Source organism: Ochotona curzoniae, unplaced genomic scaffold, assembly GCF_017591425.1.
Source record: "Ochotona curzoniae isolate NIBS_2020 unplaced genomic scaffold, NIBS_Ocur_1.0 scaffold_1852, whole genome shotgun sequence".
In the NCBI taxonomy this organism is placed as follows: domain Eukaryota; kingdom Metazoa; phylum Chordata; class Mammalia; order Lagomorpha; family Ochotonidae; genus Ochotona; species Ochotona curzoniae.
In genome coordinates, this window is record NW_024467087.1 from 54326085 (window position 1) to 54331821 (window position 5737).

General features: G+C 41.9%; 1 pseudogene; it reads left to right on the forward strand.

The window, feature by feature from the left end:
* The window catches only part of LOC121169141, a 53530-nt pseudogene extending 50837 nt beyond the window's left edge, over positions 1 to 2693 (forward strand).
* Positions 2694 to 5737: the final 3044 nt, after the last annotated feature.

A 5737-nucleotide genomic window follows, 5' to 3' on the forward strand; every position in this document is an offset into this window, starting at 1 on the left:
TGCTCCCTGGCATTCGGGGACAGAGGTGGCAAATCTTCACTTTTATTAGTGTGTTTTAGTCCAAGGCAAAATCTAGGTTATGCATCAACTGACCAGTATTGACAGCCTCTGGTCAGAATAGGGATTCACATTTAAGAAAATTATATTACGAAAAGCATGTCTGATAATGCATAAGCAAACCTTTTTTAAAAAAAAATCAACAAATTACAAGGAGAAAAAGCTATAGAACTATCATTCAAAAAATCATAAATCTGGGAGCTGGCACCATGGTGTAGTAGACTAAACTGCCACCTCTGGTGCTGACACCCTATACAGCTGCTGGTTGACATCCTGGCTGCTTCACTTCCAGTACCGCTACTTGCTTATGGCCTGGAAGCCAGGATGGCTCAGATCTAGAAGAAGCTCCTGATTTTTGGCCCCAGATGGGTTAGCTCTGGCTGCTGCAGCCACTTAGGAAGTGAACCAGTGGATGGAAACTCTTTCTTTCTGTCTCTCTTCTCTGTAAATCTGTCTTTCAAATAGAAATAAAATAATCTTTTACAAAAGCATTAATCTGTTTTTGCATTCACATTTACGCCCATTACTGCCTGAGATAGCACTTGACAACAATCTAGCAAGGCTAGATGTGGGAAAGTTATTCAAAGTTCTTCTAAATTTCAGGATCATAACTCAATTATAAATAACTCTGAGTGAACAAACTTGACAGTGTGAATAAAAATAAAGTTAAATGTATTAGAATACAATTTGTTGGTGAGAGGGACCAGCTGTGCAAATCCTTACCTAAATATTGAAATCTCCCAGCCCTGGAATAAGACTTGTTCTTTGAAACATTTGGAAACCATCAGAAGAAAACTACAGCTGGGCTGTTCCAGCTGCCATGGGAAAGGTCATCGGCTCTATGGAAGACACTGTGATGATCTGCTAACACAAGCTGCCTGTCAAGAAGCTCAGGTTAGCAGTCTACTCATTCCTCCCAATACCCAAATGAAGAAAGCAATTCCCCCATCCCAGTCCTGCATCTTGCAAAGGCAAAGCCAAGACTCATTTGAAGATAAAAAAAAACTGCTGCCCCAGTTTTGCATGTTTCTGAATGGATGTGCCTATCATTAAAACAGAATACGAGGGACAAGCCAAGAAACTCCTGGCATTATTGGAAAGTACAGAGGTGATCATTGTGGCTCTTGGAGGTTGTGATTGTAGTTCTACAAAAGAACAATATTGCCTTCAAAAAAATTCCCATGGGATTCAGCCCACTAGGACAAATCAGTAGTTTTAGTCCCATATTCTTTGCCAAAAGTAGAAACAAAGTGCAACAAATCACAGACGCCACATTTGCCACAGTGAAAGGACAGACAGTCTCACTTGAAGCATTACAGATCAAGGGTGAAAAGGAACAATCTGGGGCCAGTGCGATAGCTCAACAGGCTAATCCTCCTGCCTGTAGCACTGGCATCTCATATGGGCTCCAGTTCATGTCCCAGCTGCAGCATTTTCCATCCAACTCCCTGCTTGTGGCCTGGAGAGGCAGCAGAGGATGGCCCAAAGACTTAGGACCTTGCACCCGCTTAGGAAACCCAGAAGACACTCCTGGTTCCTGGCTTTGAATCGGCTCAGTTCTGTCCTTTGTAGCAACTTTGGGAGTGAACTAACAGATGGAAGATCTTTTTCTCTGTTTCTCCTTCTATCTGTAAATCTTAAATAAATAAAATTTTTATTGGGCCCAGTGAGGTAGCCTAGCAACTAAAGTCCTCACCTTGCATGCCGGGATCCCATATAGGTGCCAGTTCTAATCCTGATGGCCCCGCTTCCCATCCAGCTCCCTGCTTGTGGCCTGGGAAAGCAGTCAACGACAGCCCAAAGCCTTGGGACCCTGCACCTGTGTGGAAGACCCGGAAGATCTCCCGGCTCCTCGCTTCAGATCGGCACAGCTCCGGCTGTTGCAGCTGCTTGGGAAGTGAATCAACAATGAAAGATCTTCCTTTCTGTCTCTTCTCTCTGTATCTGACTTTCAAATAAAAAAAATCTTCAAAAAATAAAATTTTTATTTAAAAAAAAGGAATTACCTATGCTTGTTATGACTGGCCTTCGCTGGGGATTAGAGATATGCTTGTCAAATTTATTAAGTTCCTGGTATCTTGAACATCTAAAAATCAAAGCAAGCCACCTTTTCTTTTTTTTTTTTAAAGATTTGTTTTTTTAATTTTTTTTAAAGATTTATTATTATTATTATTATTATTATTTTATTGGAAAGGCGGATATACAGAGAGGAGAGACAGAGAGGAAGATCTTCCGTCCGATGATTCACTCCCCAAGTGAGCACAACGGGCCGATACTATGCCGATCCGAAGCCAGGAGCCTCTTCCGGGTCTCCCACGCGGGTGCAGGGTCCTAAAGCTTTGGGCTGTCCTCGACTGCTTTCCCAGGCCACAGGCAGGGAGCTGGAAGGGAAGAGGGGCCGCCGGGATTAGAACCGACACCCATATGGGATCCCGAGCGTGCAAGGCGAGGACCTTAACCACTGCGCCACCGTGCTGGGCCCAAGCCACCTTTTCAAAACGCTTCAGTGGTGGCTTCAAACTCCTCCAGATTTCATTTGGTACACAGGACCTACAGAAAACCTCCAAGCAAGCCAGAGAGTACCCTCCCTGACCTTCTTTGTACAAGAGAATATTACAAAGGCTCACCGGGCATAACCTCAGGATGTCCTCTCCCAAAGAGGTAAGCTTAGAGTTCTGGAAAGAAGTACAGCTGCCCACCAGTGAGCTGTCCATTACAAAATATGGAACAGCCAACTGATCCTGACAGGCAAGGAAGACTTCGTGAGCAGATGTATGGAGCCCAACACAATCAGCAAAGGAGACTTTGTAACTGCAGGAAGCAAAGCAGTGAGAGGCCCCAGGCTGCATGCTACCTGCATGCCAGCCAGTGAACTCTGCACCCACCTTTGGGAACAAAGGGCTCTTTTAAAGGAGTATGAAAGCATGCACATGGCGATGAAACGGCTCTGCAGGAAACCACACTTCTGTGATTTCAGGAAGAGAGGAGATGCTGCAGGTTGCAGTCCAGTGAGCAGATCAGAGTGGGGGCACTCCAACACTGCACTTTACGCCACCAGTAGGACCAAAAGAGAACAGATGTTGCAAGAGGCTCCCAGGGGCATTTTCGCAGCAAGTACTCCAGTACTCTTTACAATCTGTATTCCCTTGGGGAATGCCCAGCTCTTGCTGTGAGAGTTGATACATCCTAGGTGCTGATTTTCCTTAGGTTGCTTCAAGGAGATTCTCATACTTGGTGGACGCAGAGGTTTGAACTTTCTTCCCAAAGCACAACCACAAGTGGAAAGCAATATAGAATACTGTCCTTCATTTCTGTTCTGTCTCTGACCTCCCGGGAATTCCATGAGAAGAACCTGCCTTCCAAACCACCTTTTCTCCATTTCTAGGCTCTTCCATGATTGTTGTTACTGTGTGAGCTTTGCTTCTTATTCAGTCTTGTTCCCATTCTGTCCTTAACCCAAAAACAAGTGTGATTTTTTTTTTTCATTGCTGCCAGGATTCTGAAAGCTATTACCAAAGGTAATCCGTTGCTATCCCTGTTTCTGAACAAGTGTATTTGTGCAAGTGCAACAGTAGAGTAACAGTATTTATTCGGCCTTCAAAAATGTTGTTAGTATTTTCTGTAAAAGAACTGCAGTCCTATGGGGGAAAAGTGATTCCTCTTGATATTACAGTAAAAAATTAATAGACATTGAGAGTGATTTCTTTCTTTCTGGTCTGTTTCTGCATCTGTTATATATGAGGTTATGCTGGATTTATCTATCCAACAAATCAAACCAGGAAATAAGTAAATAGCTGGGGACACCGCAATGAATCAGACATGAAATACTCTCAAGAATTCAATTTAGTAAAAAAAAAAAAAAATTAAACAACATGAATTATGTCAATGCTATAACTGAAAATTCCTTAACCTTCTCTCCGAGTCCTACTTCCGTAAGACATATTCCCTATCTAATTATATGTTCTCTTCTTTTTCCCTCAGGATTCTTTATTTAGTCTTCTCCACTTCAATAAGAAAGAACTTTAAAAGTCTGGGAAAACAAGGAAGAATGGAGAGAAACCCAGAATAGATGTATCAGTTTGCACCCTGCACCCTTTCCTGAAAAAAAAATAGAAAAAGTAAAGATAAGCATGCACTGAAAAGAGAGGGAGAAAAATAAATGAGGAAAGGCCAGAAAGAGAGATAGGAATCTGATGTCAGTTATAGAAAATATGACATAAGTTTATACAACTGCACAAGGAAAATAGATATTTGAGTTGCGTGGGGCACTGTCCTGTGTATCATTTAGGAACTGGAAAGCAGGTAAGAAAGGAAATGAATGGGGATGCACAGGGAAGCACTACACGGTGGCATCTCTCTGCAGTGCAGTCTGAAAGTTAAAAGTTCTAACCTTTTTCTCTCCATTACCTAAGTATGAATTAACCTTCTACCATAATTCAAAAGGGCTGCAACATTTCAAATTAAGATGTGATAATTCACCCTCTATGTCCCTTTTCAAGTCGCCTATAGATCTCAGGGGGTCCAAACTCTATTAAAGAAATACTAGGTAGAATATCTGTACAGTTAGTACAGCTCTCCCAAGAACATATTATAAACTCTGATCTCGAAAGCAACAGTTTTCTCCTCCTTTAATGTTAGTTGGATGGCCTTTCCCCCAAGTCATCACGAGTAGCACCAAAACCAAGGATTCTGTGAAAAGAAATGAGAACTCTAAGAGCTTAGAGCCTTGACCCCAGGGCTAGCTATGAGGCAATTCTAGTGCTTAAACAAGCCAAGTTGGAACAAATCACTTGTTCCTGCTACAGGTAGCAGGCAAAAAAGCTACCGCTGGGCTCACATTTTAAGAGAACTTCAAATTAGTGATTATTTTATGAATCAAGTTTACAGTGTGTTAAAATGAACACACTTATGTCCATATGTATACGGACCTTTCTTAATTTAACTTCATATATTTGATTAAGTTAATCATAATATGGCTTACTCGGTTAGTTGGTAACATCAGCTACCCAGGCTCTAATCAGCACATATGTGTGACTGCCCTGTTCCTATTTTCCAAAAGCCAGATTGAACAATTTACAATTCCAACGCCTCAGAGGCTAACCAAAGACCAAGAGTACTCACCTGGTCCCTAAATTCCTAACACAGGACCCAGACAGAAGGCCGGTCACTCTAGACTACTGTCAGTTGAACAGGGGAAAAGTTACATTTAATCCAATAGAAGTACTTTGTTATTGTGGGCATTAGGGGAAGCCAAATTCAAACCAAGGTCCTTATTTTCTAGAACATAAAAAGAGGAAAAGTGTTTGTAGAAAGTGGATACAGCCACAAATGTAATAGAAAGAGAAAGAAAGGGAGGTGAAATTTATGGGACTTAAGATCAAGTTTCACATAATGCCAGATATATTACCAAATACTAGTAGGATTATTGTTTCTCCACCTACAAACAATTTAGCCACTCCTTACAATCATAAAAATCAGAGAAAACTAAGTTTGGCAGAGTATACTTGTCCCTGCTTCCCATCTCAGAGCAGCTGCATGATCTCCTGAGGATTCTAATGCTGAAACCAGAGATAAAAGCTCAATTATACACACAATCTTAAAATCTCCAGTTTCTATTCTTCCTCCCTCTCTTCCCCCACCCATTTTTGTACCACAGAAGCCAAACTCTGTACACTTTAAA